This window comes from Equus przewalskii, chromosome 18 (assembly GCF_037783145.1).
Source record: "Equus przewalskii isolate Varuska chromosome 18, EquPr2, whole genome shotgun sequence".
Lineage (NCBI taxonomy): Eukaryota > Metazoa > Chordata > Mammalia > Perissodactyla > Equidae > Equus > Equus przewalskii.
The window spans coordinates 34,901,690-34,914,346 of NC_091848.1; positions in this window are offsets into that span (position 1 = coordinate 34,901,690).

Consider the following 12,657-nt stretch of genomic DNA (forward strand, 5'->3'; position numbering starts at 1 on the left):
TAGGCAGACCCTTCTCTTTCTTTTTGTTTTGAAACCTCTTACTCTTAGACTTGCTCCTTTTTTAATAACATACTGTAGATTTCTAATTGATGTTACCTCTCTTCATGAGGCCTTACTTTTTTAGTTCTTAGAATTTTCAATACTTTCCCCTCCTGCATTGCTCTGTAGAGGTTCGGCTCCCCCTGGAGACGCAATCTACAACTTTCCTGGGTTGTCAGAAATTTTGATAGCCTCAAATTAATCAATTAATTTGATTAGTCACTACCTGAACTTTTTCTATTTTTTCTTTTCTAGGTGAATGGGGCAATTATACATCTTATCAACTAACTTATTTTCATTTCTTGTTAATAAGGAATTCTTCATGGCTCTAAGTAACCATTTATTATTTAGATATTCAAATTTAAAATTAGTTTTGGTCCAAGTAGTTCTTTTAAAAATTAATCTATTTGAATTTTCAAAAGTTTAAAAATTATTTTCAAAAAATGTTATTTTTCAGGGTCATAGAATCCTTGTGTATATTTCTGAAATGTCACTCAGTTCTATTATCCTACGACATATTTTCATTGTCTGTGACGTTCCCATCATTGGATATGGCTGTTTCTTCAAAGGATGACTTTTCCTTCAAAGCTTGTGGCTTGTGTCTTCTGAGACCAAGGTGTCTTCATAACCTTGGCTGCAAATCAGATTCACCAATGAAGATTTAAAAAATATCTAGATGTCTGGGTCCTATCCCTCGAAAACCTGATTCAGTATTGGTTATAGAGGTTTAATATGTTGCAGATTACCTCACCCTTCAAAAACACTAAAAAATCTGGATGAAATTTTTTTTTTTTTTAAAGATTGGACCTGAGCTAACATCTGTTGCCAATCTTTTTCTTTTTCTTCTCCCCAAAGCCCCCAAGTACATAGTTGCATATTCTAGTTGTAGGTCCTTCTAGCTGTGCTATGTGGAACACGGCCTCAGCGTGGCTTGATGAGTGGTGCTAGGTCCACGCCCAGGATCTGAACTGGGCTGCTGAAGCAGAGCACACAGACGTAACAACTTGGCCATGGGGCCGGCCCCCGGGGTGAAATATTTTTTAAATTGATTTGCACACTGATCAGAATGGCTAATATAGAAAATAGTGACAACAAATGCTGGAAAGGATGTGGAGAAAATGGATCTCTCAACCATTGCTGATGGGAATGTAAATGGTACAGCCACTCTGGAAGAACAGTTTGGCAGTTTCTTACAAAATTAAACATGTCACTACCATCTGACCCAGCAATTGCACTCCTAGGCATTTATCCTAGAAAAATGTAAATGTATGTTTACGTAAAAACCTGTCCACAAGTGTTTATGGCAGCTTAATTTTGATAGCCCCAAACTGGAATCAGCCAAGATTCCTTAAACAGGTAAGTGGTTAAACAAACCGTGATATATCCACACTGTAGAATACTACTCAGAATGAAAAGGAACAAACTATTGATACATGCAAAAACCTGGATGTTCATATAGATTTTAAAATTTATTGTCATGAATTTGTCTATAATATCTTCTTAGCTTCTTAATATCTGTTTATGTGTATAGTGATGTCCCCTTCTTCAATCCTGTTATTGCTTATCTGGTTCTCTCTTTTATTAGTCTTGTCAGGAGTTTTTCAATATTAATAGTCTTTTAAAAAAACCAATATTTGCCTTTGATAATACTTGCTATTATTTGTTTTCTGTTTCATTGATTCATGATCATCTTTATTATTTCCTTCATCTGTTATCTTAGGTTTAATTTGCTCTTTTTCTAACACCTTGAGATGGATGCTTAGCTCACTGATTTTTCAGCCCTTTGTATGTGTGTGTGTTTGTGCATGCATATGCATTTAAGGCTATAAAATTTCTTCTAAGTATGTCTTTAGCTGTATCGTTCTAGTTTTAAGTACCACACTTTCATTATTATTCCAATACAACATTTTAAATTTTCATTATGATTTCTTCTTTCAGACATGGTTTATTTAGAAACATGGTAAAATATTGACATTTTGTCCCCTCATATTGGAAACAAGAGAAGAGAAGATCTCTATCATTATTTCTATTTGACATTCTACTAGAGGTCCAAGATTGTAAAGTAAGGCAAAAAAAGAAATAAAAGGCATAAGAATTGGAAAGTAAGAAGTAAAACTATCATCCACAGACAACATGATTGTGCATGCAGAAAATCAGAAGACTCTACAAATGGATTACTAGAATTAAAAGTAGATTTAGTAAGCTTGCCGAATAAAAACATAAATATACAGGGGCTGGTCCCATGGCCTAGTAGTTAAGTTCGGGGTGCTCTGCTGCAGCAGCCCAGGTTTGGTTCCCAGACACGGACCTACACTGCTTTGCAGCGGCCATGCTGTGGCAGCAACCCACATACAAAATAGAGGAAGATAGGCATAGATGTTAGTTCAGGGTCAATCTTCCTCAAGCAAAAAGAGGAAGATTGGCAACAGATGTTAGCTCAGGGAAAATCTTCCTCAGCAAAAACAACGAAAACATAAATATACAAAAATTGATGGTATTCTATATAACAACAGCAAAAAGGGAAAATATTTTAAATACCATTTACAATAGCATCAAGGAACATCAAATACTTAGTAAGAAACCTAATGAAAGACATGCAAAAACCCTACAGAGAAAACTGCAAAACATGATTAAGAAAAATTAAAGAAAAATCTAAAAAGAAATCTAAAAGAGGGTTTTATCATATTCATGAATTAGAGGACCAAATATTATAAAGATGTCAAGGTAATTCTAATCAACATCCAAGTTATTACTGTTATAAAAATTAGTAAACTTGTTATAAACTTTATATGAAAATGCAAATGGTCTAGAATAGCCCAGATAATCTTGAAAAACAGAGATAGAGGACTCACACTATGTGATATTAAGGATAATTATAAAGCTACAATATCTAAGAGGGTGGTATGGGCACAAGAATAGATAAATAGACCATTGAGACAGGATAGAAGACAGAAATAGATGCTTACAAATATGGAAACTTGATTAATAACAAAAGTACACTGCAGAGCAGTGAGAAAGGGCAGTCGTTGTAATAAATGGGATCGTGTCAATTGTATATCCATATGGAGAAGAAATGAATCTTGAGTTCTTCTTCACACTCATCCAAAAATTATTTCTAGGTGTGTTGTAGATCTCAATGTGATAGGTAAAGTAATAAAGTTTCTAAAAAGAAAAAAATATTTTCATGACCTTGAGGTAGGAAAGATTTCACATATAAGACATCAAAATGAAAACACTGATAAATTGGACTACATTAAAATTAAGAACTTCTTTTCACCAAAATACACTATTAAGAGATTAAAAAGGCAAGCCACAGAGTGGAATAAGATAATGTGTAATATGTAACTGACAAAGGACTCAAATCCAGAATGAGTAAATAACTCACTCGATTAACTGGTCAATCAAAAAAGAAAAAAGTCAGACAATCCAATAGAAAAATGGACAAAAGACACGAATAGGCCGATAGATATCCAAAAGAGCAATAAACATGTGAAAGGTGATCCACTTCTTTGGAAGCCAGAAAGTACACCCACCATAAAGGCTCCCATTTAAAAAACTGACAATACCAAGTGCTAATGAAGTGTGAAACAACTGGGACTCTAATATACTATTAGATTGGTGCAACCATTTTGTAAAACTAATTGGCAATATGTATAAAACTGACTATAAGCACTGCCTATGACCCAGCAATTCCATTTCTGGATATATACCTAGCAGGAAGGTATGTACAAGAATGTTCATAGCTGCATTGTTTATAATAGCCTCCAAATGGAAACTACTCGAATGTCCAATAACAACATATTATATAGGTAAATTGTGATATATTCCTACTATAAAATGCCATACAGAAATAAAAAGCAAGCTCACTACTTCACTCAACAACAAGGATGAATCTTATAAACATAATGTTGAGCAAAAAGGAACTAGTCAAAAAAATAATACACATATCTAGGCAAGACAGAGTAACTGGTACCAGCCTAAATCTTCTGTCATAAGCAATTAGATAACTGTACGACATATATGAAATAATTGTTTTCAGTCATTGGACCACAGGAGCACAGGACAGTGATTACTGAGAGAAAGGGAAAAAGTGAAGTGAGCCCTACAATTTCCCCAGCTTTCTGCTTGGTGGCATTTCCAAATATCAGCACAAGAAGGGGTATCCCAAGGAAAGCATGACAGACTTTCTGAGCTGAGGAGAAAAAGTCAGAGGTTATAGAGACTAAGGCAGCTAAAATTTGTGGAGCAAAATACCAGAGAGATGGGAATTACACAGAGAACAAGTTTCAGAAATCTGCATAGGAGGTCCCTTGTGCCTTTGGCCAAATACAAAGCTGTGCAGGAGTAGGATGAGACTCCGTGAGGTCAGCAAACAAAAGCTACTGAGGAACTGGATGCTGGACAAGCATCAAAGAGACCTTGGTGTTGGGAGACGTGGTGTTGGGAGACCTTATTCACCTGATGCATTTAGTAGGGCTAAGTTAGACCTGCAGAAAAGGCTACTCTAGACCCATCATCACAAAGCTTAAAAACAAATAAGCCTTGAAAAGATCACTCTGATTCACAGTCAACAAACAGCCTACCAGAACAAAACTAAACATTTTTAAAGAAGCAACAAAATCCATATAATCAACAATGTAACATTCATAGTGACCAACATACAATCAAAATTATTAGACAATGGCAAGAATAGGCAAATCTATACAGACAGGAAGTAGATTAGTGGTTACTGAGTAATATTTCATTGTACGAATATACTACAATCTGTCAATCCATACACCTATTGATGGAAACTTGGATTGTTTCTGGTTCAGGCTATTATGAATAGAGCTACTATAAATACTCATGTATAAATCTTTTTGTGGATATACATTTTCATTTCTCTAGGGTTATATGGTTTATCAGTTCTTAGTGCTGCCATAGCAAAGTACCATAAACTTAGTAGCTTAAGACATGAAAGAATATATCTTAAGAATATTCTGGAGGTGAAAAGTTGGGAAACAAGGTGTCATCAGGGCCTGAAACCTATAGTGGAGAATTCTTCCTCCCTCTTCCTGCTTCTGGTGCTTTTCAGCAATCCTTGGCATTCTTTGGCTTGCAGCTATAGGACTACAATCTGCCTTTGTTATCACATAGCAATCTGCCCCTGTGTGTCTGTGTCTTGTGTTCTTCTCCTCTTCTCATAAGAACACTTGCTATAGTCTGAATGTGTCCCCCCAAATTTCAATATGTTGAAACTTAACCCCAAAGTTGTTAGGAGGTCAGGCCTCTGGGATATGCTTAAGTTGTAAGGGTGTAGGCCTCATGAATGGGATTAGTGCCTTTTGTAAAAGAGGCTCCAGAGAGATCTCTAGCCCCTTCCTCCCTGTGAGGACACAGCAAGAAGGGGCCAGCTATGAAAGAGGAAGAGGGCCCTCACCAGAAGGCAACCATGCTGGTGCCTTGATCTTGGCCTTCCCAGCCTCCAGAACTGTGAGAAATAAATTACTATTGTTTATAAGCTACCCAGTCTGTGGTAAATTTTTACAGCAGCCAGAAGGGACTAAGACATTACTAGTCGTAATGGATTAACAGCCCATACTACTCCGTTCTGATTTTTTCGTTCTCAAATATCTTTTTATTCTACTTTCAATTTTGAAGGATATTTTTGCTGGATAGAGAGTCGTGGGTTGATAGCTTTCCCCCCTTGTTTTTGTTCTATTCCATCATTTTCAAGAAGACAATTCAATTTCTCCTGGCTTGTATTGTTTCTGATGAGAAGTCAGCAGAAATGTTTACCTTTGTTCCTCTGAATTTAATGCATCTTTTTTCCTTTGGTGCTTTCAAGATGTTCTCTTCATCATTGTTTTTCAACAATTTGATTCTGGCGTGCTTTGGTATGGTTTTATTCTTTATTCCCCAGTGTTATTGACAAATAAATTGTTAAGATATTTAAAGTGTACAATGTGATGATTTGATATTCATATCCATTGTGAAAGGATTCACCCATCTAGTTAATTATCATATCCATCACCTCACATATTTATCTTTCTTTATTTTTTGGTGAAAATATTTAAGTTCTACTCTCTAAGCAAATTTCAATTATACCATACAGTGTTATCAACTATAGTCACCGTTGGTATGGTTTTCTTTAGGTATATTCTGCTTGGGCTTCTTGGAACTTCTTGGAATTATATGTGTCATCAAATTTGGAAACATTTCTGTCATCAAGTATTTTTTCTGTCTCCCTCCCTTGCTGGAACTCCACTACACAAATGTCAGAACTCTTGATGTTGTCTCACAGATTACTGAGGCTCTGTTAGTTTTCAGCCTTACTTCTCTGTGCTTCAGTTTAGAGTTTCTATTGCCCTGTCTTCAGATTAATTAATTTTTTCATCTCAGCTCCTAATTTATCCTGTGAATTTGTGATTTAAGATGTTGCATTTTTCAGCTCTAGAATTTCCATTTGGTGCTTATATTAATCTCCTAGGGCTTGGCAGAACAGAATACCACGGACTGGATGACTTCAACAGAAGTTTATTTGTCACGTTTCTGGACGCTGGAAGTCCAATATCAAGATGTTGGCAGGTTTGATTTCTCCTGAGGCCTCTCTCCTCGGCTTGTAAAAGGCTCCCTTCTTGCTGTGTCCTCACATGGCCTTTTTTCTTGTGCATGAACCTCCCTAGCGTCTCTTCTTCTTCTAAGGACACGAGTCATATTGGATTAGAGCTCCACCCTTCTAACTTCATATAACCTTTATTACCTCTTTAACGTCCCTGTTTTCAAATGCAGTCACATTGGGGGGTAAGGCTTCCACATAGGAATTTTGGGGGAACACAATTCAGTCCACGGCACCACTAATGGGATATTATTTGGCAATAAAAGGGAATGAAATACAGACACATGCTATAATATGGAGGGACCTTGAAAAAATTATGCTAAGTAAAAGAAGCCAGTCACAAAAGACTACATATCTTATGACTCCATTTATATAAAATGTCAAGAATAGGCAAATCTATAGAAACAAAAAGTAGATTAATGGCTGCTAGTGCCAGCGGCAGAGGGAGGAGAGATCAGGAAGGATTGGGGAGTGATTGTGGTGATGGTTGTAGGACTCTGTGAATATGCTAAAAACTCTTGAATTGTACATTTAAAATGAGTCAATTGTGATATATGAATTATATCTCAATAAGGCTATTAAAAATCCACACTGATTCCATTTACAAAAAGTTCAAAAATAGTCAAAACTAATGTATAATGAGACGTAGTGGTTACCTTTTGGGAAAACAGGGAGAGCAATAATTGGGAGGAGCCACAACGACTGTGCCAATTCTGGCATGTTGACAATATTCTATTTCTTGATTTGAGTTAAGGGAACGTGACTGTGTTCACTTTGTGATAAGTCATTAAAAGGAAAAACAAGTTCCTCTCTATACTCAATACGTCTGACACCATATGTGTGGGTTATCTGGTTTTTTGTTTTTTGGTTTTTTTGCTGAGGAAGATTTGCCCTGAACTGACATCTGTGCCAATCTCCCTCTATTTTGTATATGGATCACTACCACAGCATGGTCACCAAAAAGAGGTGTAGGTCCGGGCGCAGGAACTGAACCCAGGCCGCCAAAGCAGAGCACGGTAGACTTAACCACTAGGCCATGGGGCTGGCCCCCCAGTGTGGGTTTTTCCACACCAAGCAATTCTCCAATTCTTGGCAGACACTCACTGGGTGTCCTACTACTTACCTCAGTTCTAAAATTAACTGCCCAGAGTTAGCACAGACCCCACAGGTTAAGGGCACAGTCCCACAAGACTGCCCCTGCTGCAGACGTCAATCAGAAGTCCCAAGTTTTCACCTGTACTTCTGACTAACTGGCTATAAATCAGAGGTTTTCATGACCCCCTCCTCAAGTTTGATAATTTGCTGGAATGGCTCACAGAACCCAGAGGAACAGTTTTCCTGCTATTACCAATTTATTACAAAGGATGTATTAAAGAATACAAATGAGTAGCCAGATGAAGAGATGCATTGGGTGAGGTCCGGAAGGATCCCAACCATAAAATGCATGGAATTTTCTTTCTAGAATATGAGCTCAGACATTCTCAATGAATCCTTTTGTAGTCTTTATAAATTTGCAAGTGATATTGGCACAGATAAGTCTCTGGACTGAATGCATCTTCTTGAAGATTGAAGTATGAAGAAAGTACAAAGTGGGCAAAACCAGGTTGGCAGCCCTCCTGACAAAGTATCATTTTAACAAATCTTATTTCCAACCACATGTGCTACTGTTACAAGAACTCTTAGGGCGAGGTGGCCATTAGTAAGCTTACTAATGGTAACTTAATCTCTAACAAAAACTTCTGGATCTTTTTCCTGGGTCAGAAGGCTCTGGAAATAATATTACTCTGTTAGTATCTGTACTTTAAGTTCAGCACTCAAAGTATAGTACTTAAAGTATCTAATTGTTAGTACTCGATGCAGCTCTACAATAAACAACAAAAACCTGCTGGTGCTTTAGATCCTTGTTTTAGAGCAAAGTACTGTTTACTTCTTGGCACTGCTGTTTAGCTCTTGAGCACAGCATTCTTTTAAAGATTTGTACCCTGCAACAGAAAGCAGGCAGGAATCTAGGCTGCAGCTTTGTTATGAAAAGGTTTGTCTGAGAGAATATTTGAAAAAGACACAACTGATAAAGGACCGTTAGCCAGAATATCCAAAGAATTCTTAAAGCTCAATGATAAGAAAACAAACAACCCAATTTAAAAATGGGCAAAACGCGTAAACACACACTTCACCAAAGAAGATATACAGATGGCAAGTAAGCAGATGAAAAGATGTTCAACATCATTTGTCATTAGGAAATTACAGGTTAAACCAACAATGAGATACCACTACACGCCTATTAGAATGGCCAAAATCCGAAACACAGGCAACACCAAATGCCGACAAGGATGTGGAGCAACAGGAACTCTCATTCATTGCTGACGGGGATGCAAAATGGGACAGTGACTTTGGAAGACAGTCTGGCAGTTTCTTACAAAACTAAACATACTCTTACCATGCAATTCCGCAATTTAGCTCCTTGGTATTTACACAAATAAGCTGAAAACTTATGTCCACACAAAAACCTACACATAGATGTTTATAGCAGCTTTATTCATGATTGCCAAACTTGGAAGCACCCAAGATTCCTTCAGCAGGTGAATGGATAAAGACTGTAGTACATCCAGACAATGGAATATTATTCAGTGCTAAAAAGACATGAGTTATCAAGCCATGAAACGATATGAAGGAAACAAGTGCATATTACTAAGCAAAAGAAGCCACTCCAAAAAGGCTACATACTATATGATTCCAACTACATTCTTGCAAAGGCAAAACTATAGAGACAGTAAAAAGATCAGTGGTTTCCAGGGGTTTGGGGGAAGGGAGAGATGAATAGGCAGAGCGTACAGGATTTTTAAGACAGTGAAACAATTCTATATGATATTGCAGTGGTTGATACATGTTCCTACCCAGTTGTCAAAACTAATAGAATGGACACCAGGAAGAGTGAATCCTAATGTTAACTGTGGACTTTGAGTAATAATAATGTGTCAGTGTTGGTTAATCAATTGTAACAAATGTACCACTGTGGTGCAGGATGTCAATAGTGGAGGAAGTTGTGCATGTGTGAGGGTAGGGGTAAATAGGAACTCTCTGTACTTTCTGCTCATTTGGTTGGGAGTCTAAAACGGCTCTAAAAAATAAAGTTTATCAGTTTAAAGAGTTTGGAAAGCAATATGACAGGGGACAAGGAGAGTCCGGAAGATGAGCCTGGCAGAACAGATCAGGAAATTACAAAAGACTGGGCAGACAAAAGGCCAAATACCAGAGAGGCAATGTAAGATGGAAAGATCAGCAGGTACTATTTAGGTCTGCACAGAAAAGAGGCGGTCAGTGAAAGCCAGGAGAAAGAAACAAGTACTAGATCTGGATAGGCAGGCAGCAACCTAGAGGAAACAGCACTGGTGGGTGGAATTGGCAGGCTCAGCTCCTGGAGCAGAACTGTTTGCTTTTCGCTCTGTTCTAAATGTTCTTCCAGGAGCTGGGGGCTGGTCCCACATTGGCTTACTCTGAGTGGGCTGAAGACAGAGATGTGAGCATCAGTCTCCACCATTCTTTCCTTCCTTCTCTGTTTTATTTCCTTGTCAAGGTCCTGACCACAGATCTACCCATAAGAAAATTAATGTTAGCTCCAGAAAAACGAAGGGCTTCAGAAGAAACCTCAGCAAAGAAGAATCTGACATATAAAGTTTACTTCACTGAACTGTTAACTCCTTAAGGACAGAAATGCCAACCAGAAAAGGCTTAATCAATAAGGCAAAGTTGTTATTCCTCACAATAAGCATGCCAGCAATGGAACAGTTCTAGGGGAGGTTAATTCAGTGACAGGTTCTTTTCCTTTAAAAAAATTTTTTTCTTTACTCTTTTATTAACCTCTCCCGATTTCCCTCACTCCCTAGCCCCTGGCAACCACTTTTCTATTCTCTGTTTCTGTGAGTTTGACTTTTTATTTAGATTCCACATATAAGTAATACCATGCAGTATTTGTCTTTCTCTGTCTGGCTTATTTCACTTAGCATGATGCCCTCAAGGTCCATCCATATTGTCACAAACAGCAGGTTTTCCTTCTTTCTCAGACACTTAAGTTGTTTCCATATCTTGGCTATTGTGATGATGCTGCAATGAACATAGGAGTGCAGATAGCTCTTCGACCTCTTGTTTTCATTTTCTTTGGATGTGTCTACCCAGAAGAGGGATTGCTGGATCATGCGGTAGTCCTATTTTTTAATTTTTTGAGGAACTTCCATACTATTTTCCACTGTGATAGGTTCTTTTCATCTTTCTGCTCTGCTGTCCTGGCTTGCTCTCTGAGGCTAGTTCATCTCACGGTCGTAACAGGGTGGCTGCTGCAGTTCCAGGCATCACATGAAGATTCAACAATATTGAAGGACAAAGAAAGACCAGTCCCTCCTATATTTTGTTTTTTATCATAAGAAAAACTTTTCTCCCAGGCACAAACAGACAAATATTGTACAATTTCTCTTATATAAGGATCTAGAGTAGTCAAATTTACAGAGACTAAAAGTAGAAGGGTGATTTCAAGGGCTGAGGAGAGGAGAGAATATGGAGTTGGGGTTTAACGCGTACAGAGTTTCAGTGGGGGAAGATGAAAAAGTTCCAGAGATGGATGGTGGTGATGGTTGGACAACAGTGTAAGTGTACTTAATGTCACAGAAATGTACACTTAAAAATGGTCAAAAGTGGTAAATTTTTAAAATTGAGATGTAATTGATGTATAACATTATATTAGTTTCAAGCGTACAAAATAGTGATTCAATATAAGTATATGTTGAGAAATAGTCACCACAGTAAGTCTAGTTAACATCCATCACCACACATAATTACAATTTTTTTCTTTTGATGAGAACTTTTAAGTTCTACTCTCTTAGCAACTTCCAAATATACAATAAAATATTATTAACTTTAGTCTCCATGATGTTCATTACATCCCCAGGACTTATTTTATAACTGGAAGTTGATACCTTTTGGTACAAAATGGGTATGTACTACCTTCACCCATTTAACCCACCCCCACCAAAATGGTAAATTTTATGTTATGTATACTTTATCACAATTTTAAAAAAACTTTTCTCAGAAGCCCCACAGTAGACCTCCTCTCACATTTCATAGGCTAGAATTCTGCCACCCGCCCATTCCTAAACCAAGGATATGGCAACAATAATGAAATTACTATAATTGGCTTAGTCTAATCAAGTTCACCCTCCTGTGACTGGGGAGGGGCCCAGCCTCCCCTGAAGCACATGGCTGCCCAATACTCCAACAAAATTTGGATTCTGTTAATGAGATAAAAGTAGCTAGGTGAGGGTGGGGGTGGGATATGAAGGGTGGAGGTGGAGGTCGGAGAGGATGGCTACTTGGTAGGACACAAAGACCCTAGCAAGGTTTACCCTCTGGGGCAAGGAAGGACTTGATTCCCTCAGGACATTCGAACTTTTCTGAAGATTCATGTGAGACTTCCTGACTCCAGCCCCCAGGAGTCCTTGGGGGAGTTATAACGTCTCTCAGAGCTGTCCCTTTGCTTTTCCACTGCTAGGACCACCATTGTAACCTGGGCCCTCATCACCTCCCATCTGACTGTGATAGCAGTCTCCTGAGGGGCTTCTCTGCCTCTGGTTTTATTCCCACTTGGATCCATCCTAAACACCACTACTAGATTAATTTTACGGAACCAACAGCTCACATATGTTCAAACTCGTTACCAGGCTATGTAGAATGAGCCACTCTTTTGTGATCCATGTTTTCTGTCTCCCTACTAGTATGCTCCTTAGGGCAGAGTTCTGCCTTACTCATCATTGTATTCTCACTACCTGGAATAGTGCCGATCATTCATCCATAGGTTTTATCCATTCAGTTGATATTATCATGTTCAGTAAATATTGAATAAGTGAATAAATTATTCCATAAATGAATAAATCCACGACCTGGCTCTTATCAGTTTAAATGTTGTTTTTCTTTTTCTCACATGAATCTTTTGCTTAAGACATACTCATTCATTGTTCCCTGACCACATCATG